General features: G+C 38.6%; 1 protein-coding gene across 1 annotated transcript in view; it reads right to left on the reverse strand.

The window, feature by feature from the left end:
- Positions 1-547: 547 nt before the first annotated feature.
- The window catches only part of LOC122794176 (ras-related C3 botulinum toxin substrate 2), a 398,987-nt gene continuing 385,403 nt past the window's right edge, over positions 548-14,131 (reverse strand). The window contains exon 7 of the mRNA XM_044062387.1: positions 548-773. The gene's annotated coding sequence lies outside the window, so the exon portion shown is untranslated. The remainder of the gene's footprint in view (positions 774-14,131) is intronic.

Below are 14,131 nucleotides of genomic sequence, written 5' to 3' on the forward strand. Positions count from 1 at the left end.
AGTGTAGTATGGAAATCAACAGCAACAGAAAAATCACTCCTTAAGAGGAGCCTAGTACAATGAAAACGGTACCAACTCTGTTTTTCATGGTCATGACCATAATGAGAAAGAATACCTGCTGTACATTTTCTGTACTCTACACGCATGTTGTCATACCATACTTTATGTTCCATTTATGCAACTATGCTAGCCCATCACAGAGAATACCTGCTATGTGTGTTTATATCATAGTGTGGTGAATCAGTTACTCAACGGCAGTCCTGTAAATGCTGACAACACTGATTCAGAAATCATAAGTCACAACTTGTCTGCCTGTATATATATGATTCTCTTTGTAATACCTAGAAGTTAGCTTAATGAACTGAAAGAGAATGTGTGTGTGTGTGTGTGTGTGTGTGTGTGTGTGTGTGTGTGTGTGTGTGTGTGTGTGTGTGTGTGTGTGTGTGTGTACAACCTTCTTGTCCTGTTTATGAAGTGCATTAATTGCTGATTATTAATACTTAGCTGTTTAATCCATGTGATAATAACAATGCAAACGAGCCTGTAGTAACATGAAGTTCTGAATTTATTCAATAAACTTTACTTTATTTAATGAATAGGTATGAAAATGAAACTCATATTAAAGACAAAACATAGTAGCTTTGTAAAATACTATTAGATGTATTAAGCATAAAACAATGTCACACTGTAGAAGGAAGGAGTCATCGCAGAAAGACATGTCACTTCTTCAGATCCAATTAAAATAAGATTTAGAACTTTGAAGGCACTTATATCTGAAAGAAAAGACAGGAGAATTATTATTATAAATGTATATAATTGATATCAATATTTTTGCTAATTTATATAAAGCAAATATTGAAACACTGGCCTCTGTAACATATGCTGTACATTTACTGAAGTCAGTATAAGGTGCCTTTTGTGATTTTAGTGAGGTTTTGTGATGAAGGAAAATAAATATCACTGGCTATTTCTATTGCCCATCCCCTAGCCCACTGTTAACATACATGAGTACAGCTGCAATATGAAGTAGTAAAAGGTCACTACTATCCATCACTGTTAGTGTCATTAGTTCACTTTACTTAACTGAAAATGGACCACTTATAAGGTAGGAAAGGACAGAAGGAAAACAGCATAAATGAATGCTAAACTATGGGTTCTGTGCAAACGTGATAATATTCTGAGTTTATTACATGAACATAAAGCTAGCAGTGGGCATATTTTTCAAGAAATTTTGAAAGGATAAAAGGCAACTGGATGATAATTAGGGCACTTGAGAAAGCATCCTACTAAAGAGGTACAATGACTGTATTTTATCAACGCACACGAGAACTAGTAGGGATGAAACCTTTACAAAGTCTGTTGGTAGACGGTTGATGCTGTTAAGTCAGGTTTATACCTTTTAAGATGTCTGAACACCTTATTAGTGAAGAGAGTGACATAATAAAGTCAAGTGCCTCACCTAGGTGGGGGAGGTGAAGGTGTAAGTTGGAGCATCTGATATTACGTGGAATGCAAATAAAGAGGTTATTCACACTGTTGAGCAATAGTGATGTCAATGTGAAAGAAGTCCAAAGAATACAGTGGCCACATTTAATAAAGACAGGGCAAAACTGAAGCATATTAAAGAGAAATCTAAAAGTACTTAATCTGTAGGAAGATTGAACACTTGTAGGCACATATTTTTATTCCTAAGTGCATGGCTTGCATCAGTCCAGAAATCATGTCAGTTAAGCCAAAACAATGTACATAAAGCTTGTAGAACTACATCATTAACATTCTCAGAATTAATTAGTGATGAGAAGCATAGGCTGGGATTCAGACAAAGGTTCAGCACTTGTGGTAATTGCCCAGCACAGATTAGTCAATTACAGCGATGGTGAAAATGCAATTAAGAGACAGCTATGGCTACAATGCTTAATTACATTGCCTCTGAATCAAACACTAACCCAAACTAACTGTCAGACCTGACCACACTAGTGTTCTCTCTCTACTGGCCATGTAGCTCAATGGCAAAGGCAAACCTCAACACACACACACACACACACACACACACACACACACACACACACACACACACACACACACACGCATCTTTGCTGAACTTATGTGTACACAACAAGTACTCCCATAAGAATGAATGGATGACTGCCATATATGTGGTCACATTTTCCTCCAAAAGTGAAATTCTATGTGGCTGAGCAGTTCAAACTGCTCAACTGAGGAAACAGGCAACTGCTGATATTTCTGGGAGAGGGTGCATGGCTGATTAGCATTAGTTTCTTCTCCCCAAGATTGCCTCATTATAATGCAGCTCTGCCTACGAGACTGTCCTTATCACTGTAGGGCCCACTAGAGGGCCTTAGTAAGGAGGTCCAAACTACAGAGAATTGTCATTAGTAGGGCAGTGTAAGAATATGAAATGCTTATCTTAATGGGAAAACTATTGAGCTACGGCTTCCACATCACTGTAAGCTTTTCTGAGACCCAATCATAGTGAATTTCTTATGGGAAAAAATGTGAGGGTGTTTACTTAAAGTAAAATGGAATTGTGTCTACGTTTTATGAATGATATAGAAAAGCTTCATTATAGATAAAGTATGACTATTTGTAATGATGGATAAGGAGAATATTTAAGCATCAGAAAATGTTGTAACCTTACTTATTATTATTTATTTTACATTTGGTGACCGGGTTAGTCCAGCTGAGCTTTTGGCTCGTTTTCAGTGGAGAACCGAGGAGAAAAGCTCCACAGTGAGTTTATAAATTTTACAAGCAACAGTTAAGAAATCTTATTTGCAGTAAGACAAACTTATCAAAAAGACATTTACAGCAATTCAATACAGGAAAAGTAGTCAGGTACTAGGTCATCAAGGAATAATCCGCTTATAATTCCTGATTGGTTATATACAGTATAAGTGCAAGGAATAGCAAGGGGAAAGAGGTGTTAATACAGTGGGACAGAGGGGTAGAAGCTGATTAAGATAGACAGGTGAGGAGAGGAAGATGAGGAAGAAGGATTAGAAGGGAAATATTTAGAGAAAGGTGGTAAATATAAGAAAGAGAGGACAGATAGAGGGGAATGTATATGAAAATGCAGGTTGATAGTAGGGGGAGGTAAAAGAAAAAGGGGGTAGGGTAGCTTCAGGGAGGATGACTACAGTGACAGGACCATTTTTCTGTTAGATAACTGCGAGTGGCTAGCTTGAATGCTTGGTATGGTCAATGGACCTAATTTCTTGGGGGAGTTGATTCCAAGATGCAGCAGGATTATAGCTGTAGAGTAAACATCCTGTTTTGGTTTTGGGTTTATGGATCTGAAGGAAGTCTTGGTCAGAGCTGTAGTGTCCTGGATGGGGAATATTTAGATATAATAGAAAGAAGGCTAGGACAGAAATATGGTAGATAGAGGATGGAGTGGATAATTTGTAGTTGATTAAGTAGGATCAAGTGAGGGAATTCAAGCCAGTCCAACTGTTTAAGGGATAAGCAATGGTGTGATTTACAGGTTTGGTTTGCTGCGAATCTGGCTACCTTGTTATAGGTTGTTTCAAGTTTTGTACTGAGTGTGGTGTTTGTGAATAATTGATAGCTATACAGAAGGGGGGGAAGAAGAAATACATGGGAGAGAGTTATTTTGGCTGTTCTGGTTAAATGTCTCTTGTTGCGATAAAGGAGTCCAAGTTTCTGGTGAGCCTTTTTGATAGAATTATTGACTTGGAGATCAAATTTAAGCTGATCATCTATTATGACTCCCTGCAGCTTAGTGCAGGATTCAGCAGTAATGATAGTGTTATTGCTTGAATGGATGGATAAAGTAGTTTTGAGATTGATAAGGTTTTTGGGGAGGAAGAGTAGAAGGTTAGTTTTCTTAGGGTTGAGAATGAACTTGTTATCACAAAGCCATTTCTCTATGGTATTGAATGATGTCTGGGTAGTAGAGTGGAGGTCAGATGGATTGTCTGCAATGGTGATGACAGTTGGATTGTCTGCATATTGTACCAGTGTAGAGTGGAGACAAGAGGTTTATAGTAGGTTAGTGAAAATATTAAAGAGCAGTGGCCCAAGTATGGATCCTTGGGGGACTCCCATAGTTACATTAAGGGGGGGGGAGATAGTGCAGAATGCCATTTAACAGATTGCTGGTGGTTAGAGAAATAGTTAGAAAACCAGGATATGGAGGGGGGAGAGAATTTTAAATGGGAGAGTTTGTCCAAGAGGAGGGGATGGGAGACAGTGTCAAAGGCTTTGGAGAGGTCAAGGAACGGACATGAGACTAGTTTATTGTTGTCACCGGCCAGTGATACAGTATTTATAAAGGATATTAAAGCAGTTGTAGTGCTGTGTTTGGAGTGAAAACCATGTTGTGTGTGTTAGATGGCTCTCTTCTAGAAGGTACTGCATTATCTGCTTGTGAATGCATTTCTCTAGAATCTTAGAGAAGGGAGAAAGTATAGCTATTGGCCTGAAGTTTGACATATCAGAAGCATTTTTGCCTTTGTGTATAGGTAATGTGAAGAATGTTTTCCGTATTGCTGGGACATATGATTCAGAGATGGCCCAATTAATCAGGAAACAGGATAGGCTAAGGGTTCTGCTGCAATCTGTAGAAAATAGGAAGGTAGATTATCAGCTGAGGGAGAGCAAGGTTTGAGTTTGGAGAGTAAGGCTTTAATACAGTTAGTTGAAATGGATTTAAGGGAAAAGGGGTTAGAAAGATGGGGGAGATTAGGATGGTGTAGTTATTAGCATTTTCCTAGTGGGAAGAGCATTTATAATGGTAGTTGTTGAGTCAATAAAGTGATTGTTAAATGTAGTAGCAGTTTCTTCTACAGTTTTATTAGGGCATGGGTTTGCAGTGGAAGGGTTTCCTGGATGTATTATATGGTTAATTGTGTTCTAGAATTTTTTGGGGTCTGATTTTAGGTTAGTGGGAGGATTTGCATAGAAGTTAGCCTTGTCTTTATTGATAATTTTCTTTATTTGATTCCTAAGATCTTTGTAGGTCTGTAGGAGAGAAGGGGTGTTAATTTAAGTCCATAATTTCCATATCCTATCATGTTTTTTCATCAGGGTACAAGTAAATTTGGTTAGCCAAGGAGCTGAGTTAGTTTTGATTCTTACTGTGCGGAGAGGAGCAAGGGAGTTGAGGATGTGAAGAAAGGTGGAGTTGAAAGAGTGGACAGCCTCATCTAAGGGAAGAGTGGTGAAATGGGACCAGTTAATTCTAGAGAGTTGGTCTATGAAAGAGTTTAAACTGAAAGGTGAGGTTTTACGGGAAGTGCTGTATTTGAAAGGTCTGGTGAAATGGGGAGTATACCTGGTTACTGTGATTGGGCAGTGGTCACTAAGAGCATTTGGTAGAGTGTGAGGGTTATGGTAGTTTTTGGGGTGAGAAACCAGAATCCAGTCTAGACGAGACTGTGGAAGGTGTGATTTATTTATATGGGTAGGGGTAGTGATTAGCTGCTCAAATCCATGTAGGTTGATACAGGAGGTAGTATTGGGAGTTTGTATTGAGAGCCAGTCTATGTTTACATCCCCTAGCATGATGGTTTCATTATGGATGTTCTGAGAGAGGTGGGATAGGATGTTCTCAAGTATGCTAATATTGTCTCCAGGGGGACATGAATTGCTACAACAGTAATGGTGGCAAAGTTAAGTTTAACATTAGCAAGTAGGAGTTCAGCAGGGGAGAAAGACGGTAGGGGGAGGAATGGACTAGTTATAGAGAGGTGATCAGGGTATAAAATGGCTACTCCCCCTCCTCTATTCTTTTGTCTGTCAAGTCTAAGGATATTATATCCAGGTGGGGTAATTTCACTATCTTGATTGTGTGGTTTCAGCCATGTTTCAATTAGAGACCAGAGTAAGAGATTGGAGCTTGATAGTTTTATTGAGAACGCAGACATACTACACGTTTACACTCCCCACACCAATACATATTTTTTTCTTTTAATTGGATAAAAATTTTTAACATAAAATATTACATTCTCTTAATTTATCTATTAAAAATCATTTAAAAAAAATTGTTAAATTATAAATTAATTACTTTGTACTTACAAAATAAAAAACATTTTCTTTCTTTAAAAAAAAAATAAACAAAGCTTTATAATTAAATAAAAAAAAAAAACTATATATTGCACCTCCATTACCTTCAAAATAAATAGCATTTTCTCTAAAACTTTGAATAATTATTAATATAATAATAAATTAATAGAATTATTATTTAATAGAATTTTTTTTTAATTTAAATTTTTTTTTATTGTATATTTATATATTTATATTTATATTTATATGTATTAATGAATTTGAAAATTAATTATTATATTATTTATTCTATAAGTTGTAATTTAGTAATTTATGTATATTTATTTTATCTATATTTATTATTATTAATGGATAGAATGTATTGTGTATCACCTTATTAATATTGTGTATTTGAATAATATTCTTGTTTTAGAATGCATTTTATTTAAATGAGATGGCACGTAATTATCAAATTTTTTGTCTTGTAAATTTGTTTGTTTTAGTTAATGCTATATATTAGATTAGGTAATGGAGGTGATAGGTAATGGAGGTAGTGCAATATATAGTTTATTTAGCTTTTTTTTATTTTTAAAAGCAAAAAATGTTTTTTTTTTTTTTGTTTGTAAAAACAAACAGACAAAAAAAGTCAGAGAAAGAGTTTGTTGAATGCTTTTGTTTTAATAATAGAGCAAAAGAGAATGCAGAATTGGTGTTTAATTGGTGTTTAATTAAAAAAAGTTTGTATTTAAGGCATGTATTGGGAGTGTAAAATTGTCTGATGATGAAATGTCAAAAAAAGCAGTGATGTGAGTGTCTTTAATTTTATGCTTTTGTTTTACCTCAATAAACTATCAGAATTTTCCATGTCGAATTCCTTTTTCAAGTGCATTTGGATTTGTCTTTGGTTTTGTGAGCACTTGTTCCAATTCGTTTTGCATGTTTCAATTAGGGTAACTATGTCTGGTGTACAGTTAGCTAACAAGCCATGGAGGTCCTGAACTTTATTTAATATACTCCTAAGGTTGATAGAGCAGAAAGATATTTGTTTTTGGGAGGGAGAGAGGTTGGTTGAGTTTTGTAAAGGAGGATTATTGTTCAGGTTAGGGTGGATGTTGCCTGATAGAAGTAAATGTATGAAGGAGAGTAATTGTCTAAGTGGTGAGACATTTTTTTCTGCTTACAAGAGGTAGGGATAGGGGGAGATAAATTTATTTTAGGAAGGAAAGTAGTATTTTTTGGGCAGGAAGGACAGGAGTAGAGAGGAGCCTGGGGCTTAGTATTTGGATTTAGAGTCCAGGTATTTTCTAAGGTGGGTAAAATGAAAGTGGTGTCACAGTAAATAAATAAAATGAGCAAAAATGTCATCCCCTTTGTGTGTGTGTGTGTGTGTGTGTGTGTGTGTGTGTGTGTGTGTGTGTGTGTGTGTGTGTGTGTGTGTGTGTGTGTGTGTGTGTGTGTGTGTGTGTGTGTGTGTGTGTGTGTGTGTGTGTGTGTGTGTGTGTGTGTGCATGTGCGCGCACAAGTGAGAAAACAAATCTGAAACAAATCCAAAATAAAAAAAAAAAAAAAAAGAATTGTTTAAACGTTTCTGCAGAGGGGCTTGCCCCTCTGCACCCTCCACACCCCCGCTACTTAAATATGCAAACTCCGAGATTGCACTACAGCGAGGAAAAGGAAAATCACCTGTTCTGCTCTTTATACAGATCTCCGTTCAGAATTTTGAAGTTCTAAAACTTCAATCATATGGTCTCGACCATATGAAATTCGAGGTTTTAGAATTTCGAGATTCTGAAGGGAACTCATATAAATATACATACATATATATATATATATATATATATATATATATATATATATATATATATATTTATATATATGGGTCTACTTCTAAATCCCATAATTTCAGAATCCAGAAGACGACAATACTGATATGAGAATCACAAAACTTAAAATGCTGAACCGTGTAACTTTTCCCAGGGCAAGTAAATACATGTCCAACATGGGGAATTATGCCTTTTCTCTACTTCCCCACTGCAGTACAATCCTGAAGTTGATATATATATATAGTTAGGAGGGGTGTGGGGGCATAGCCCCCCACCTAGGTGGGTTTTAGATAGTGCAGTGTTTTTTACTGTTGTGCCCTGGGAAAACTTATGTGGTTCGGCATTTTAAGTTTCATGATTTTCGTCTCAGTATTTTTGGGATTCTGAAATTACGGGATTTAGAAGTAGATCCATATATATATATATATATATATATATATATATATATATATATATATATATGTATGTATATATATATATATATATATATATATATATATATATATATATGGGCCTCCTTCTGTTTGTCAAAAGTACACTTTACAGAGAAACAGAAGGCTGAGCCCACTTCTGCAAAAGTGCACTACATCGAACGTGCACTTTAGTGAAAGCTGATTTGCCGAATCGCGTTGCAGTGGGGATAAGGGAATATATCCTTTTCTCCACTGTAATGCGATCTCGGAGTTAGTATATTTAAGTAGGGGGGTATGGGGGGTGCAGGGGAATTTGCTCCCCTACATAAATGTGATTGCGAAAGTGCATTTTTGACAAAGTGCACTTTCACGAAAGTGAGTTTGACAGTTTATGTTTCAATAAAACATAATTTCGATGGATCAACATAGATCCATATATATATATATATATATATATATATATATATATATATATATATATATATATATATATATATATAAACCTCGAATTTCATATGGGATTCAGGTTACTGGCTAAGGCTCTTGCCACCCCTATAGTGCCTTTTTTAGGCAAACTTCAAAGGACAAAATCACCACCGTAACAGGTACAAGCATGCAAAATCTGAAGGTAATGCTACTCAATGCTAGAAGTCTAAACCTCAAAATGCACTCTCTCGAGGCACTCTTAAAAATGGAGAACATCGATATCTGTGCAGTAACTGAGACCTGGTTCAAGGCTCCAGAGAGCACACCTGCAATACCAGGCTACAACTCTTACCACACCTTTCGGCCACCAAACCAGGACCGAAACACTAAAGGTGGAGGAGTGTCAATATTCACCAAGGATATTCACACCACCAGGCTAGTTGGCCAACACAATGTGTCTGAAATTCTCCAAGTGCAACTAACACTAGGTAAGACTGCAATCCAAATTGTAACTTGCTACAGATCCCCCACCATACCCCAAGATTCTCACTACACCTTTCTAAACATACTGGAAAATATTAAGATAGAACCAAACACCCTAATACTGGGTGATTTTAACTACCCTGCCATTAACTGGGAAAACTACTCATGTCCCAACACCTTTATGAACGGTTCTTGGAATTCATAAATTCCAATGCCCTGGATCAACTAATCCATAGTCCCACCAGGGCTCCAATATCCTAGACCTGGTCATTACCAACATGGGAAATCAATGCTCCATACCTATGGTCACCCCCTCGTTAGTCAGGTCTGACCATAAGCTAATCACCCTAAACATCCACATCCCACCCCCACCCCCCCGTAAAGAAACCACCATAAAAAACTTCTCCAAAGCCAACTTCATGCTACTCAAGTCAGAAGTGACAAACTTCATAACACCCATGCAGATGGGAACTGAAAGTTCAACTGCTGAATCCTACACTAGGGCACTGTACGAGCACATCCACTCGTGCATGAATCATGCCATCCCAAATAGAACCAAAATGCTCTCATCCAAAAAAAGGAAGCCAATCTGGTGGTCCCCTGCCATAAACAAACTTTACAACAAAAGGAAGAAACTTTTGCAGAAAAGGGGAAAATCCCAGGATGCAAAAAACTCCCTTACTAGCCTCAGTAAGAAACTGAGATGCCTCATAAAATCCTCCAAAGCTAGTTACGAAAATAAAATTGCCAAAGATTCCAAAGACAACCACAAAGCATTCTATAACTATGTCAAGAATCTAAATGGCAATGCTCAGATCTGCTCTGAGCTAAAACAGAATGGCATTAAATATACTGATCCAAAGGATATTGCCAATATCCTGGCAGATCGATTCAGTGCCAACTTCACCCACTCTCACCCCTACATGGCTCATCTCAATACCGGAAGATTGCCAAATTCCAGTAATAACGGCCACACAGGTACAAAACGCACTCTCTAAAGCCAAGAATACAGCATCCATGGGACCAGATGACATCCCGGGCTGTGTACTACATGAACTACAATATGAACTGGCACCTCACCTAAGTGTCATGTTTAATCATAGCCTCACCTCAGGTTTCGTGCCCACTGAGTGGCGCAGAGCTACAGTTATCCCAATCCACAAGGGGGGATCCACCTTGGATCCCGGACACTACCGTCCCATCAGTCTGACAAGCCTCATCTGCAAGGCCATGGAGCGTATTATCATGGAACTTATAAACAAAGACATTGGCAACCTTCAAACACTGGACCCCACCCAGTTTGGGTTTGTGAAGGGCCGATCTTGTCTCCTGAACCTGATTGACTTCTTTGAATCAGTCTCCAGAGCCATGGACAAGGGTAAGGTGGTCCACACAGCCTATCTAGACCTTGCCAAGGCCTTTGACACCATCCCCCACTCTGGAATCATAGATAAACTTACTAAGTTGGACATTAATCCCTATGCCACCCAATGGGTTGCTAAATGGCTTACTGATAGAACTCACACTGTAAAAGTAGCCGACTCCAAATCCAGCTCCAGACAAGTGAAAAGTGGAGTACCTCAGGGTTCAGTCCTGGGGCCGCTCTTGTTTGGCATCTACTTCTCTGAAGTACAGGTCAACACTAAGGGACTGTGGCTAACAAAGTTTGCAGATGACTGCAAACTGGGAGCCATTATTGAATCCCCAAATGATGTGGATACTCTACAAAAGGGCCTTACAGAAACAGATGCTTGGTGCCAGAGCCACGGGCTCAAGCTGAATGCCAAGAAATGTATTGTTATCCCCTTTGGGAAAAAACATGTATCCATGAATTACCATATAGGTGGCAGTACACTAAACACAGAAAGTGTGATAAGAGACTTAGGGACACAGGTGGGCAGTGGTCTCACCTTTGATAACCACATCGCCACAACAGTCAGGAAATCCTTCTATGTGGCACACCTCATCACGAAGGGCTTTTCATCCAGAAAAAAGGAGGTCATTGTCCCACTGTACTCATCCCTCATTAGACCCATTATAGAATACAATGCCCCATTTGGTATGTACCTCTCAAGACATCTGCAACAACTGGAAAGGCCTCAGAAATACCTCACGAAAAGAATCACAGGCCTAAAGCAGATGCCCTACGCTGACCGCCTTAAAAAACTCCAGCTATACTCTGTCGCATATCGTCTACTCAGAGGCGATCTCTGCTTAACATACAAGGCCATGTCAAACCCAGAGCTGTTGGACATGCTACACTTAAAGAAATCCCAATCCCTCAGAGCTACACGCTCCAGGGATCTAAACCTTGTCATCACAATAAACAAAACATGCTGGAGGGATAGGTTCCTGACCCAGAGACTCCCCCAGATTCTGGAATAGATTGCCCATACATGTCAAGCAGAGTGCCTCTTTGGACCTCTTCAAGAGGAACCTTGACGATTGGATGGGAGAAAGGAAATTCACCCCAGGGATCACGTCAGTCGCCCTGCTAGACAGGGGTCCAGGAAAGTAAATAATGTGGGAAGAAATAGCCAGGGAATTGTTATGGCTAGGCTTGTATAGGCCCTAGGGCTGATAGCCTAGTACCAACCTATGAATATATATATATATACTATATATATATATATATATATACATATATATACTATATATATATATATATACTATATATATATCATACACACACACACACACACACACACACACACACACACACACACACACACACACACACACACACACACAACTAAAAAAAAAACAAAAAAAAAATGAAGAAGAGAAGAAATAACTAGAAATTAAGGACAATAACAGCATTCATTCAATAGTAAATCACACCAACAACTCCAACTGTAGTAGTAATTATCAAGACTTTTCTCTTTTTTTTTATTTTTGTGGTAACCATTTTTTATTTTATTAAATTTATTTAAATCTAGCAGTCCATTTAAATTAACAACAGCTCCTTTCCTTTAGTAAAGTAAAGAAAGAACAGGGTCTTGTTGTTTTTTTCACTAACATTACAATCGCAGTTACATAAGGTAAATTGGTCAGACAGTAATAGCCTTGTGGTGCCGTGTGCATACTAATAGGGTTCATGTGCAAAAGCAAACAACAAAAAAAAAAAAAAATGGGGAACCGGGAAGGATGAGAGTCATGCTCTCACGGTAGGACATATCAGAACCACCACTCAGTTCCTGGATATCCAATTCACTATAGACCTGGAAAGTGGACAGTTTGACTTCAACATCTACCGCAAGCCCACTTTCCAGAATAACTATCTAGAGTTCAGCAGCTAGCATCCCTATTTCATGAAAAAGAATATTGTAAAAGGACAATTCTTCTGGTTATCCAGACTCATTTTTAGGGACAAGGTTTTCATCAAGGAAGGTTTTACCTCAGAAACTTGTTCTTAGAAAGGAAATACCCAGAGCAATTAGTGGACAACCTGTCCCAAGAGATCATACAGCACAGATACTCCAGGTACCCACCAATCTTGGTAAAGGGATTCACAGCAAGGGCACAGAACGGACCGAACAAAAAGGACTGGGTGGCAAGTTTCCCCCTTCCAATGTCCATGGATATGGTCAGAATCAGAGGGGCCTCACCAACAATCGGGACATCTTGGAAGGAGAAAAAGGTCTGACAAAGTTACTTGGGACATCCCCAAACTTTTGGTGGTGTATTCGAGAGGAATAAAAGCCCATCCTCATAGAACAAAGTATCGACAGAACCTGGAATGTCTGACTGCGGCAAGTGTTTCGCCTGTGTACACATACAAAAAGACATCACCTTCCTGCACTGCAACAGAACTGTCCGTCTACATGACCACTATGTTTGCAACACAAAAAATGTAGTCTACTGCGCTTTCTGTGAACATTGCAGGAATTTCTACATCGGCAAAATGTACAGAAAGCTGAGTATTTTAACCATATTAAAGAACACACTGCAGCAATATGCAAATAGGACAGTTTGAATGCCTTGGCTAAACACAGTGCTATTTTCCCAAACTTTACAGGATTCAAATTCACAGCGCTGGAAAAAATAAGAGAGTTTGTAGTGGACAGGGACACATTCCTGCAAGTCCGGGAATTAAAATGGCAAATAGAACTGAGAGCTGATGTCTATCCAGGTCTCAATGAAACACTGAACATTAAATGCGTACTTAAATGGTATAGAGATTGAAATGTGATAAGGGTTGAAAGTTTAACAACTGTGCAAGCAGATTTAATGTGTTCCCTCCCTCCCTTACTCAACGTAAGCCTGGACATCAAATGTGTGGTTAGAAGATATAGAGACTGAAATGTGATAGGGTTTGAAGAATTGTGCAAGTGGATTTAATGTGTTTATGGATTTACAACTGTGCGAGTGAATATAATGTGTTTCCTCTCTTTCTGACTTTTGCCATCCCCTACCATCACCAGGCTAGCCCCTGCCAACCCCACCAACACACCCCTATGGTCTCACTTTTCAGGCAGCCATTCAAGGGTGGTACCATCCGAACCAGCCCACGGGCGCTACCATCCACACTCTCCCAGTCTTCTGGGACTCTCTATTACACATATTCTCCTACCCATCAAACCCCAGCTCCACACTCCGTGTCCCAGGCGGCCTCCGAACAACCCCCCCCCTTCAAGCCAACACCACATTCCTCCCACTCACCCCTCGGATGGCATACCCACACATTTCTGTACACACACACTGATACCCAAGCATAATAGGACTCTCTGCCTGACTCGTCCACCTTCATCCATGCCCTTCTTTACTTACCTTTGGAGGCATGGACCCGTAAGTTACTCAAAGAAACTATACCTAATTTCTGGCTTGTCCTGTCAGGAATGAACCAATCTGGGTGTTAATATTACAATTATCACAGCATGACTCTCATCCTTCCCAGTTCCCCATTTTTTTTTTTTTTTTTTGCTTTTGCACACAATCCCTTTTTGCACATGATCCCTA

This window comes from Protopterus annectens, chromosome 1.part0, assembly GCF_019279795.1.
Source record: "Protopterus annectens isolate FY-2018-M chromosome 1.part0, PAN1.0, whole genome shotgun sequence".
NCBI classification, from domain to species: Eukaryota; Metazoa; Chordata; order Ceratodontiformes; family Protopteridae; genus Protopterus; species Protopterus annectens.